The sequence below is a fragment of the Lactuca sativa genome, chromosome 1 (assembly GCF_002870075.4).
Source record: "Lactuca sativa cultivar Salinas chromosome 1, Lsat_Salinas_v11, whole genome shotgun sequence".
In the NCBI taxonomy this organism is placed as follows: Eukaryota; Viridiplantae; Streptophyta; class Magnoliopsida; order Asterales; family Asteraceae; genus Lactuca; species Lactuca sativa.
In genome coordinates, this window is record NC_056623.2 from 30,860,855 (window position 1) to 30,875,629 (window position 14,775).

Genomic DNA, 14,775 nt, shown 5'->3' on the forward strand with positions numbered 1-14,775 from the left:
CTGCCGCCATTGGTCGCCGTTTCTGTGACATTCCGGCGATGTGTTGCGGCCTTATAGGTGGTTGAATGTATGAGTGTTCGCTTTAGGGGTCATTTTAGAAACTAATAATGAAGCAGTGTACGTTTTGTGGGCAGGAATCAAGAGACCACTGCCACCACCGTGAGGTGGTGGCTGTCTTCGCAAACCACCGGTGTTTGCTGCTGCTGTCCGCCATTTCATGTTATCACCACCACCGGACGCCACCAGGTGGGTGGTTGGATCTATTTCACAAGCTGCTATCAGCAGTGTGTGTATGTGTGCTTTGTTTGGCTGGAAAATCGGGAATGGCCACCACCGCCACCGTGAGATGGTGGCTGCCACCATGTGCCGCCGGTGTGTGTGTGTGTGTGTTTATTTTAGTATAATGTGTGTGTGTTATTTTGTGAGTTCATTGTAAATTGTAAAAAATGGAATAATGGAAAGAAGTTGAAAACCACCACCTTAGGGTGGTGGCTGCCGCCTCCTGCCGCCACCAGCCGCCGCGTCGGGTGGCGGTGTGCCTCGTTGTTTGGTGACTCGTTTGTGGTGTTTGGACAAGGGACATAAACCCTAATGGGCCTAATAGACCTTAATGGGCCCAAAGAAGCTTAATGGACATAAAAGCCCAAACATTTGATAAATGGGCTTAAGGAAACCCTAATGAGTCTAATGGACCCTAGTTAACCCAAAGAGACCCTAATGGGCCCAATAAGGCCCATAGTGACCTAAAAGCCCAACCAATGGGCTAGTGTTGGGTTTGGAAAACCTTAAGGGTATAAAACCCTAATTCTGAGAACTAATCGGGACACACACGCGAATTATTTAATAGTTTGAAATATTAAATAATAATCATTGGCAAAGACTAATCTAAGCAATATAGGACTTAATGGATTAAGTCCTTAATGGGTTAAGTAGGACACTTAACCCTAATCGTCATGTTATGTGAAAACGTAATCCCACTTGGGTTTATAGTTGGGCCTTTTTATCGGGCTTTGATGATTGAGATAATAATGGGCCATCCAAAAATAAACTGTAACATCCGGAATTTCAGGTATTATATCTATTCATTTTATTTCAAGTTTTGTGGAAGAACTCGGCGAGTTGGTGCGTAGACTCGCCGAGTAGAGACGCGATTTCTCACCCGGATTAATGACCGGACTCGACGAGTCGCATTGGTGGACTCGGCGAGTCCGCGCTGTTTAATGGAACCCTAATTTCTCGGGTTTGGGACCTATTTATAGGGCCTTATGGCTGTCATTTGTGCTCACCAGCCCCTAGAGTGAAACCCTAGCGAGATTGAGCGTTTGGAGTGAGAGAAGGAGCCATTTTCGAACTTGGAGGTGTTGTCTAGCAAGGAAAAAGGGAAGCTATAGCCAAGAGGAAGCAAGGGGGTTAACTACCTGAAGATCTGAGGTCCAGAACATCACGTTTGAGGTACTATTTTCGAACCATTTTCTGTTGTGGTGATGTTCATGTTGATTTAGGGCTTATTGAGCCCTTTTTGTGACTAGATCTAGTGCTCCCATGGTCCCTTAGTGAGTTAGGTTCTGGATCTGGACCCTTGGAGGTCTAGAGTGCTTCTTTGTCGAAGCTTTATATGATTCTACGGAGGTTTTGGTTTGAGATCATTGTATTTGAGGTTAAAACACCATTTATGAGTCAACAGGTGTGATATGAGCGCCAAGACATAAACTTTACGTGATAAATAAGCTTGGAAAGACTGGATCTATGAGTTAGAGGAACAGATCTGACCTCAGAAGGTCGTTTGGGGTTGTGCATGGAATGCACTCGCCGAGTCTATTGGTAGACTCGATGAGTTGGAGTGGGTTGTCCCGTGTTTTCGAACCAGGGGTTGAGTAACCGAGTTGGGTGAGTGAATCGGTGAGTCGGAAGGGATTCAAAGGAATCGGGTCCCCGTAGAGACTCGGTGAGTCCACGCCAGACTCGGCGAGTTGGGTTGACCGTTAACCGTTGACCAGAGTTGACCGGTGTTGACTTGGTAGAATTAGTCAACCCTAGTTGGGAAAATGTTAATTAGAGATGTATTTGTGTTATAGGAGGATTATCGCTTGGGAGATCGAGCACTAGTGATTTCAGGGATTTACGAGTTACCGAGATACGTGAGGTGAGTCTTCTCACTATACTTTACCTTGAGTAGGTAATTAGAGTTATGTGATACAGTGTTGTATGCTATATATGTGTTATGTGTTGCACTGCATTATTCTATGTGATTTATGATGTGTATGCTACAGAGTTAGAACCGGAAGGTTCACAGAGATAGAGCCTGAGGGTTCATAGAGTTGGGTGCACGGACCCAAAGAGTTATAGCCTCGAGTGGCTAATATGTGTTATATTTATGGTATTTTGGGGAACTCACTAAGCTTTGTGCTTACAGTGTTTGGTGTTATTTGTTTCAGGTACTAGTGAGGATCGCGGGAAGGCGCCGGCCTGATCAGTACACACACGAGATTTTTATGTTATGAGATCTTGGGATTGTTATATGCTATGAATTTGAGTTTCAAACAATGATGTTTTTATGAATAATAAATGAATTATGTTTTTATTAAATTGCGATTTTTTTTGAAATTCACGGTGTTACACAAACAATTAGGCTTGGATAATTTAATGGGCCTAGGGTAAGGCCCATGTAAGGGGTTTAGGCCCAATTTGGAAAATTGGGCCATATATGGGCCATAGTTGGGCCTTAATGATTATATAATGTTGGGCCTTAGAATAAGACCATGTATAGGCTTGGGCCCAATTTGGAAAATTGAGCCATATGATGGGCTTTGACTCATAGTTGACTTTTGGGCCTTGGGCTTGAATGAGCCAAGCTTGGGGTAATGTGGTAATTATCCAAAGAATGTACTATTGGTTATGTGTTGGGATCCAATTATTAATTGGGTGATGTTTTGATATCGATAGATCGGAAATCTGTCATCCAGCAGCTGGGGTCGAGTCTGCGGGACTTCAGCAGTGTGGGGTTGAGTCTACGGGACTTCAGCAGTGCAAGGTGAGTTACCTTCCAGTAGCGGTGGGTCTACGGCCACAATGTCGACCCATCAGTAGGAGTTGTATGATTAGATGATTGTATATGTGATATTCATCTAGGTTGGCTACTACCGGATATGTTTATGTGCTAGTATGATATAATGCTATGTGCTAGTGATAGTAGGGGAGATAGTCCCCAGAGTACCGGTCGATAGGGCCGAAGGGGTAGTCATGCCCAGCCATGCTAGATAGATTATGTGATATGTGTTAAGTGGTAGTAGTAGGGGGTGAAATAGTCCCCAATATCCGGTCGAGACGACCGAAGGGGAGACCATCACCCATATATGCTAGTCGGTATCCGGTTGAGAGGACCGAAGGGGAGGCCATCACCTATATATGTTAGCCAGTATCCGGTCGAGAGGACCGAAGGGGTAGGCCGGGCACCCAGATATGCCTGACAATATATGTATGTTATGTGATTGTATGGTATGTGGTACGATGGGGGAACTCACTAAGCTTCGTGCTTACAGTTTTCAGTTTTGGTTTCAGGTACTCGTTTTCAAAGGAAAGGAGTCGGCCTGATCGCAGTACATCACACTATGTTTTCCGCACATGAGATCTTTGGGATTACACTCTGATATGGTTTTATGATAATATGTTTTGATTATTGACACTTGGATTTTGACATGAGATATTAATATGAATGTTTCTATACTGATGGTTTTATATAATAACTTAATTAAAACGAAATTTTTGGCCTTGAGTTTTGGGATGTTACAAGTTGGTATCAGAGCCTTGGTTTGAGGGATTCGGACACACTCTCAGGTGAGTCTGAACTCAAACTAAGGACTTGGTATGAAAATTTTCAAAAGTAAAATCATTTTATGAAAAGAAGTTTGAAAAGAGTTTGAAAGAGAAAAGAACTTTGCAAAGAACAAAGTGTGTGATGCATGCAATCAGCCAAGCTCAAGTAAGTTTTCCCCAAGATACCCATACATGTTATGTTATGATATGGTTATGAGAATTGCATTCTAGATTAGGGCTAAGGATCTAGGAGGATGCCTTATATGCCTATTGTATGTGCTTGTAAGCTTGCATGCTAGTACTGATCAGCCAGTAATAGGATAGCCTATTTAGGTTATGCCTTATATTATGAGCCTTTGAATTGAATGTACATATTCTTGATTAGATGATAGAATGATCTGATTGGAATATGATGGTTAGATTTTCCATTGTATGAATGCTGCTTGCTCTGTGCTTTGTGGGACTCTTAGTAATGTGAACTAGCTATTATGTGAATATGCTAGGTCACATGGGACACATGCCGAATAATCTCAGAGTGAGACACTTGACCCTATTGCGCAGCTCTTGTCTGAGTCCAACCGTTCTAGGGATGGGTCTTTTACTCGAAGGATTATCTGATCTATGTTGCATGTGGCTATATTCATGAGGTAGCTAGTAGGAATTACTGGGAATCTTTCAGCAGCTGAGGACTGGGTGGGTACGGGAACCTAGGGAAGCCTAGGATATATTTCAGTGAGTTAGTAGTGAGGCTCAGTGAGACTTGGGTGTACCAGTTTGAGGAAGTGACTTAGAGGATCCAGGAGGATTGCCGAGGAAAGTATGGATAGGTGTGGAAGGTAGTATTGGGCCCGTACTACTGAAAGCACAGGATCCATACTCGAATCAGTGAGAGTCTTGGAGAATTTAAGAAGCTTTAGGGAAGAGTTCGTGAGCCAGTTTGGGGACAGAGGATGTTCCAGTTGTTTCAGCTTAGCCATTGGCAAGCGAGATAGTGTGCGTGACAGGGTGTCAGACCCTGAAGGATATGATTCCCAAGAAGTTGCAGATGCGAGATCGATTTGGAGCACCCTAAAAGAGAGGGTTGTGCTAGGTGGGTATAGTAGAGGATCCCGGGAAGAGACCCATGACTTCTGATCATCGGGTGAAGGGCCAGTAGGGCCCGAGTCAGCGTGCATGGCAGTGCACAATAGAGTTTGTCGCTCTAAGGGTTTGGGCTGCTACAGGGTAGCGGGGTTGGTCATGTCAGCAGAAAGGGGATCAGTATTCCTCCAGATGTTGTGGGTATGTCATTTTCCATTGCTATTAGGTGGATGTTTGGAATACATATCACTTTGGAATTGTGAGTAAGATTGGATAAGTCAGATCTTGGTTCGGTTTTCCGTTAGTGTTTGGGTTATCAAGGATCATGTATGCCATCCTGCATGCCGAAAGGTCCTTGATGAGCCCACAGAGGGACGCATCTTACGGAGTGGGTTTCGTGCGTACCGTTATCATTCCGGATCTTTGTCGGGATCTATGCAGGAGTGTTATTTAGAGGATACTCGGTCAGGGTTGGAGTGATAGTTCTCCAGTGAAGTCAACGTTCATGGGTTCTATCCTGGTTCAGGTATGGTCGGTAACTGTCTATGGATGAACTTTGGAGTTCAAGGCACCACTGTTGCTAGGAAATGACTAGTAACATGAAGAGGGTAGTGTCAGTTGCGGGTGCTAGGCGCATAAGTGGTTGGTCATCGGATGTTCAAGAGAATTGTATTTTCGCATGGGCTGTGTTCGGTTAGAGTTCAGTGGTATTGCAAGATTGGGAGTGGGAACGAGGATTCGTCAGCTAGAGTGAAGATTAAGGGCTTCAATTGACAACATGTTAGATAGATTGAGGTGTCAGACTGGATTAGATTTCAAGAGTACTCATCGAGATTTTTGAGGATGGGAGAACTCAAGGTTTAATCGGCGATTAAGTGCTAGCATCGACAGGCACAGGATGTCATCAGTGGGATATTAGAAAGCGAGAAGGATTGGGAATCCTTCAATTCTCATGTAATATGAAGACATAGTCGAATCTAAGTGGGGGAGAGACTTTTATAAAGTTCTCCAACTGGGAGTTCTGGTTGCGCGGGGTGCAATCTCTTGGGCACCCTATCAACCAGAAGGGTATTCTAGTCGATCCGGCCAATATAGAGGTCATGATGCAGTGGAAGATTCCGAGGTCTCCATCTGAGATTCAGAGTTTCCTGGGTTTAGCGGGTTATTACCAGAGATTTGTACGAGACTTCTCCGAGATTACGGTTCCTTTGACCCGACTGACTAAGAAGTTGATGGCCTTTTGTTGGGGGCCTGAGCAGCAGGCAGCCTTCGAAACTCTTAGACAGTGGTTGTGTGAGGCACCGATTCTCACCCTGCCAGAGGGTGTAGATGATTTCGTGATTTACTGTGACGCTTGATCACGTGCATGAGTGCGGTACAAATACAATGGGGTCACGTGATAGCAGGTTTCGGGAACTAGGTTAGAGTTCCGGTTAGTACTCAAGTTCAGTTGTGTGTTAGGTCGAGTGCGTGTTCGACCCAGTATGGAAAGTGTTGTAAGACTACGGGGGTAGCCGTAGCATTCACTAGCATTCAGATAGTTTGGAAAGTGTTGTAAGACTACGGGGGTAGCCGTAGCATTCACTAGCAGTCAGATAGTTTGGAAAGTGTTGTAAGACTACGGGGGTAGCCATAGCATTCACTAGTAGTCAAATAGTATGGAAAGTGTTGTAAGACTACGGGGGTAGCCATAGCATTCACTAGTGATCAGGTAGTATGGAAAGTGTTGTAAGTCTGCGGGTGTAGACGTAGTATTCACAAGCAGTCAGATAGCGATAGAGTGTTGTAAGTCTACGGGTGTAGCCGTAGCATTCACTAGGTTGGTAGATAGCATAAGTGCGTTGTTAGGACGCGGAAGGAACAGTAGTACCCACCAGTTCAGGTGCAGCAGTGAGGATATGGAAATCCACAGATTGGATTTTGGGATTACCCAATGGATTAGATCTGGTTGAGCCAACGATATGACAGTTGGAACGTCACTGCAGTTATGGGATCAGGAAAGCAATGGATTGTATAAGATTGCTTGTGGTATAAGGCTACCATCGGTTAGATGGCGATCACTTTTAGCCTTGGATTTGATGATGACAAGATTCGACGCATGGACCCGATCGGTTGGGTCAGGAGGTTGTTAGAACCACAGTGGCATGATAACTAGTGGCAACTAGTTCCCGAGAAGGATTTCGTTTAGAAGTCGTGTGAGACGACCAAGTGGGAGCCATTTTAGCTCGGCGACCAGGCTGGGACCCGGTAAATTCAGATGACGGATGGATGAATTGAGACTACACAGGTCTCGTTAGATTTTGGAAAGCAACCATGTGGCAACATACTGCTTCAGGCAGTTCAGTGTTCAGACAGTTTTAGCATTTGGGCAGTGTTAGTATTTTCATTTCAGGTTGCAAATACGGACGGAATAACTGGTTGATTGGGAAGTGGTAAGTCACTTGCAACGAGATTATCTGAGTTTTGGACAAGTATAAGTGAATCACAGGGATAAGTGGATCTGTGATTCTGTTTTTCTAGTGGGAGCCCTGAGTTATCAGGAGATGAGTAGGTAGCAAAGAGACAAGTGGACTGGATTCAACAATAATGATTCAGTAAAAGTGGTCTGTCAGGGATCCAGGCCATCTCGAGACAGCAGAATTCAGATGAGTAGATGTGATCTTGTTGCGAGGAATTAGTTCGCATGTAGATTGTAGGGCTTTACGAGGATTGGTCATGGATACCCTGGGAAGGCTAGGGTGTGCCCAGAATGGTGACCATGATACTAGAGTGGTTGGGTGTGTAAGGAAGGATAAGGAATGATTTCGAGGACGAAATCTAATTTAAGTGGGGGAGAGTTGTAACACCCGTTTATTTATTAGTTAAATAAATTAATTAATGAACGAATGGTAGCCTAAAATAAATAATTATATATGCAGGGTGTTGGGTTCGAGGAGTTAATTGCCACATTTCTATAAGTCGGGAGTTAATAGTGTGTGTTTGGGAACCATTTTATAAATATTTATGAAGACAGGGGGCTCTGTGGTAATTACTTGAAATTAATTTAAAAGGAAATGAGGTGGAGGGGTTGATTATGTCATAATTAAGATATTGGGGGCTGTTTGGTAACTTTTATACCTAAGTTGTAAGGATTTTAAGGCTGAGGGTCTAAACAGTAAATTTCAGATCTTGGTTGAAAAGTTTCTCATGGGGAGGGACTAAACTCGTCAATTGAGTAAAGGCTTATGTTTGATGGGAGCGGGACTTTAACCCGACATATTTCTTCCCTCCTATTGTATTGCTAAAGAGTAACCCTAGATCGTCACTTCCCTAGCCGCCGCAACCATTGGAACGAGTTCAACCGCAGCTACCTCGCTAAGGATCGTTGTCGTCGCAGCCCCGCTACCGGAAACGACGTGTTCATCGAGATGGCAGCCAAGACCGACGATCGAGTGGGGTTTTGCTGCTGCGAGGGTCGTGAGTGACCGTAAAATCGATGGTAAGCCCATCTGCCGCCTCTCCCTTTCTTCGCCTTCGCTATTCTCGGTGATTCGGCACCGTATACGCCGGTTGCTGCCGCCAGCAGCCCTTTAGTCGCCGTTTTGGGCCGCTGCCGCCATTGGTCGCCGTTTCTGTGACATTCCGGCGATGTGTTGCCGCCTTATAGGTGGTTGAATGCATGAGTGTTCGCTTTAGGGGTCATTTTAGAAGCTTATAATGAAGCAGCGTACGTTTTGTGGGCAGGAATCAAGAGACCACCGCCACCACCGTAAGGTGGTGGCTGTCATCGCAAACCACCGGTGTTCGTTGCTGCTGTCCGCCATATCATGTTATCACCACCGCCGGATGCCACCAAGTGGGTGGCTGGATCTATTTCACAAGCTACTATCAGTAGTGTGTGTATGCGTGTTTTGTTTGGCTGGAAAATCGAGAATGGCCACCACCGCCACCGTGAGATGGTGGCTGCCGCCATGTGCCGCCGGTGTGTGTGTGTGTGTGTATGTTTATTTTAGTATAATGTGTGTGTGTGTGTGTGTTATTTCGTGAGTTCATTGTAAATTGTAAAAAATGGAATAATGGAAAGAAGTTGAAAACCACCACCTTAGGGTGGTGGCTGCCGCCACTGGCCGCCGTGCCGGGTGGCGGTGTGCCTCGTTGTTTGGTGACTTGTTTTTGGTGTTTGGACAAGGCACATAAACCCTAATGGGCCTAATACACCTTAATGGGCCCAAAAAAGCTTAATGGACATAAAAGCCCAAACATTTGATTAATGGGCTTAAGGAAACCCTAATGGGTCTAATGGACCCTAGTTAACCCAAAGAGACCCTAATGGGCCCAGTTAGGCCCATAGTGACCTAAAAGCCCAACTAATGGGCTAATGGGCTAGTGTTGGGTTTGGAAAACCTTAAGGGCATAAAACCCTAATCGGGACACACACGAGAATTATTTAATAGTTTGAAATATTAAATAATAATCATTGGCAAAGACTAATCTAAGCAATATAGGACTTAATGGATTAAGTCCTTGGTGGATTAAGTCCTTAATGGGTTAAGTAGGACACTTAACCCTAATCATCATGTTATGTGAAAACCTAATCCCACTTGGGTTTATAGTTAGGCCTTTTATCGGGCTTTGATGATTGAGATAATAATGGGCCATCCAAAAACAAACAATTAGGCTTGGATAATTTAATGGGCCTAGGGTAAGGCCTATGTAAGGGGTTTAGGCGCAATTTTGGGCCTTAATGATTATATAATGTTGGGCCTTAGAATAAGACTATGTATAGGCTTGGGCCCAATTTAGAAAATTGGGCCATATGATGGGCTTTGACTTATAGTTGACTTTTTGGGCCTATGGATTGGGCCTTGGGCTTGAATGAGCCAAGCTTGGGGTAATGTAGTAATTATCCAAAGAGTGTACTATTGGTTATGTGTTGGGACCCAATTATTAATTGGGTGATGTTTTGATATCGACAGATCGGGAATCTGTCATCCAGCAGCTGGGGTCGAGTCTGCGGGACTTCAGCAGTGTGGGGTTGAGTCTACGGGACTTCAGCAGTGCGAGGTGAGTTACCTTCCAGTAGCGGTGGGTCTACGGCCACAATGCCGGCCCATCAGTAGGATTTGTATGATTAGATGATTGTCTATGTGATATTCATCTAGGTTGGCTACTACCGGATATGTTTATGTGTTAGTATGATATAATGCTATGTGCTAGTGATAGTAGGGGAGATAGTCCCCAGAGTACCGGTCGATAGGGCCGAAGGGGTAGTCATGCCCAGCCATGCTAGATAGATTATGTGATATGTGTTATGTGGTAGTAGTAGGGGTGAAATAGTCCCCAGTATCCGGTCGAGACGACCGAAGGGGAGACCAGCACCCAGATATGCTAGTCAGTATCCGGTCGAGAGGACTGTAACGCCTGTGTTTCCGGGCTTGCCATATTTAGCAATATAATAGTCTAGGTTAACCTTTGTAACCCGTTTTGAAATAATAAGAATGTATTATTTGAGTATTATGTGTTTTGTGCTTAATTGCTTAATTATGTGGTCTGATTAATTAAGAATAAAAAAATAAGCGTCAAAATTTAAGTGTAAAATAAACTTAATATCTTTGGTTAATGTTGTAGTAGTCGAAACGAGGTTTCCGAATATATATAGAACGCCCAAATCTGACTTCGTATGAGGAAGTTATGATTTATCGAAGTTCCGGCTTAGCGGTATACAGCCTGAAATACTCGAATTGAGATCGAGCGGTTGTTAGCCGAAGCAATCTAAATGAGAATCGAAGATCTCGTTGTTGGTATCGAAGCGATAAAAAGTTAGGCGAGAACGGACGTCAAACGAAGAAGTTATGAATTTATAACGAAAGTTTCTGTCGCGGCCTATTAAAAAATAAGTAATAAAAATAAAGTCAAAATTAGCCGACGGAGTCTAAACGAAAGTCGTAGAGCATGGTCTCACCTTTCCGTGGATATAAAGAACGTCGAAAACGGAGTTCGTATGAAGAAGTTATGAATTTCCGAAGTTTATTAATCATTTTGTATTTAAATTTAAATCAAAATTCGGAAGCATTATCCGAAGGAGTCACCGATCTGATCCGAGGTACGCCCCGCGTACTCCGAGGGATGTCGACACTCGCACTCGAGCACTTCGGATACGTAAGCAATGACGTTTTGGGCAGTACGCCCCACGTAACGCAGTACGCCCTGCGTACTCCGAGGCTCCAGCCTCTATAAAAGGGGATCCGAAGGCAGCCATAATTCTTGTTCATTTTCTTCTCTTCTCTCTAGTCTTTTGCATCGTTTTTCGTGCCGAAGCTACCCCGAAGTCCCGGTATCATACTCTAGCCCCGAGGCAAGTCCCGAGATCCCGAAGATCCCGAGAAGCGCGGTTCCCGAGTCGAAGCTCTGCCCGCGAGAAGTTCGATTTTCGAGGAGATCTTCCAGATCTGCTGTGGATTACTACTTCTATAAGCCGCAGTGCTGTCGGATCGTCTTCTGATCAAGTGAGTGTGTAGTTATTTCTTCTAATACAATAATACGAAGTATTTTATATAAAAATACGTGCTATGTGTATATATTTGGTTGTGTTATGTGTGAATGAGTATTCACTCTCTTCTATCTTATAGATCTGCTTATTTCTTTATGAGATATGTGTTATGTGTGTGTGTGCCTCATCTGTTATGTGATATATGTGTTGATTAAAGCATGCTATACAGGTTTTCTTTAAACTACGTATGAAAATATATATTTTATCTACTAATATGTTGGGTAGAACATGGGTAGATAGTTGGTGTGTAATAAACAGATGAGAGGCCTCGATGTTGTTGTTGTTGTTGATCTAGTTATTCAACGGAGTATGGATAACGACCACGGACTCTTTCTAGACAGTCCAGTGGAACGCTAGCAGGTTCATAACCTGTAGGTGTTGTGAACGATGTGTTCACCGGTGTACTCTATCCCCCTCATGGTTGCCTTTAGGATATCTATTGTTGAGGAAACCCCTTCGCAGTGATGTCCGTCCCGATGAAAATCCTAGATTAGGTCCCTTGAGATAGTTGTTTTAGGGACGTAAAGTGAGGATAACGGGAATGGGTAATCGGGATAGTGTTTGGTTGGTGAAATTAAATATAACTTATTTATTGTGGGTTGAAAACCCTATATGCTCACCAGGATCCCAAGCCTGACCCACTCAGTTTTATTTGTATTACAGGAAGTGGCACAAGGGCGTAAGATGGATGGATCATCTTGTTGTTTTGTTTACAAGTCTGTATATGTATATATTTGTTGAATGACTTGTAATGTATATCGTTTATGCTTTATGGTCTGTATCGGAACATGACATCCCGAGTTTTGATTATATAATGAAATGCATCTCTTGATGAAATGCTTTGATAAATATTATTTTATCATGTTTTGTTTTGGGAACAAATTCCGCAACTCTTTCAAATCAAAAGGATTTACTCTGAAATTATTTAAAAGCATAAATGAAAATCGGTATTTTCTTGCCGAGATTTTGGGGATGTCACAAGGACCGAAGGGGAAGCCATCACCCAGATATGTTAGCCAGTATCCGGTCAAGATGACCGAAGGGGTAGGTCGGGCACCCAGATATGCCTGACAATATATGTATGTTATGTGATTGTATGGTATGTGGTACGATGGGGGAACTCACTAAGCTTCGTGCTTACAGTTTTCAGTTTTGGTTTCAGGTACTCGTTTTCAAAGGAAAGGAGTCGGCCTGATCGTAGCGCATCACATTATGTTTTCCGCACATGAGATCTTTAGGATTACATTCTGATATGGTTTTATGACAATATGTTTTGATTATTGACACTTGGATTTTGACATGAGATATTAATATGAATGTTTCTGTACTGATGGTTTTATATAATAACTTAATTAAAACGAAATTTTTGGCCTTGAGTTTTGTGATGTTACAAGTTGTGGCTTCAATCTTGTGTTTTGTTTTTTTTCTTGCTGCCTACGACAATTAATAACAAACACTTTTTTATAATAATATAAGTAGATACATAAAAATGATCCCTAAAATTTTGGAGGCCATGTATCATCGTCCATGCTGCCCTACCCATTAATACGACCCTGGATGTGGGTAAAAACCATGTCTATGGAGTGGCTTCCAATAAAAAGAGATTAAATGAGCATCTTTGTTGTCATATATCATGTCCTTGAGACTATCCTAAATGGAGTCAGACGAAACACCTTTCTTCAAGGTCTGACAACTTATTTTGAGATAGTGTCATAAATCCAAACTTAAAAGAAGAAAATACTTTTGGGGCTACTACAAATAAATAGGGAAAAAGTCGCTTATAGACAAATTTTTTTTTTTGGGGGGGGGGGGGGGGGGGTATTCCAAAATTTAGTCACAAAAACAAGAAATTCCGGCTATAGACATGCATTCTGCGGAGCACCCTCTACGGGCTCCACGAACAGACAAAATCTCCTCAAAATGGGGGTATTTTCGTAATTTCCCCTCCCCTCTTTGTAAAAAACAAGTCTCCTCTGTGGTCCCCATGTTTCCTCTTCGACTTCCATTCTCTGTTTGTGTCTCCGTGTCGGCTCAAAGGTTCGATTTTCCGGTGATATCGTCTTCAACCTCATCATTTTCCGACAACAATGAGTTCAACCACGTCATTTTCTGGTAACAACGACTTCAACCATGAATTTCCAGCGCCGATGGAGCGGAATTTCCCCAACATTTTCGCCGATGGATACGGCTCCCGGGTAATTTTCAAGTTCCCCTCTTTAGATTAATGTCGTATTGTTTAGATTTAAGATTAAAATGTTATGAAAATGCAATTGATAACCTGCAAACTTATATATATTTTCTATTCCAAACTCATATAAATTTTCTTCTTAGACCGTATTTACTGCCACAGTTTCTTCCTGTAGACACTCTTCAAGATTGTAAACTCATAAAATGTTCTCAACATTTTATGGTACACTCTTGTCAACCGCTTCTGTTTGTTCGACCCATCCCTCAAACACCTCCAAATACAAATGCACAATCTCCTTCGTTTTAGACATTCCGTTTCTGAGTTGATGAACATCTGTTTCATCTACTATATTCATAACATGTCCATGAACCAAGTGTTGAAATGACAATGATATATTACTAATCAACATATTAGCCTTAGTTTTAACCAAAAACAATATTCGACAGTCAAAATTAGGCGGAACCAGTAAACCTAAGTTGTTAAACTTGCTCTAACGTAAGTGTTAATTCCATTACTCAACTGCCAAAAACCCCCGTACATAAAATAACAAAATTCATACTTTCTTTGAAAATAATTTCACCCCTACAACTGATGGATTTTTGAAAATAGATAAAAAAAATCCTTTATATCACAAAAAACCGTCACTAATACCCTTCTAGCGTTCCATTCTGCGGAGAGGTTAACGCCTCCGTGGAGCCCTCGTCACAACCTCCGCAGAGGATTTAATGAACGTGAAAAACAATCACTCCACGGAGGGTTTAATGTCTCCGCGGAGGGATCTTTACGGATATCTATATAATACACATTTCTTTGATCCACAGATATTTCGGCATTCCGCGCAGCTCGTAGAGGGGTGCTCCGCGGAATGCATGTCTATAGCCGAAATTTCGTGTTTTTGTCACTAAATTTTGAAATATCTCCCCAAAAACTGTCTTTAGGTGTCTTTTTCCCAAATAAATTCTTGTAAGTTAATTTTCTTATGATATTAAGCAAGGGCGAGCAAAAACCGAACCGATAAAAAAAACTCGGCCAAACTGCAACAAACCGAAACCGATGCAAAAACCGCGAATGCGTATTTAATTTTAGCAAAAACTGAAGTTATTTGTACGGTATGGTTTTTATCTAGAAACCGGTCCATCAAAACTGAACTGCGCCGCTAGTGTAT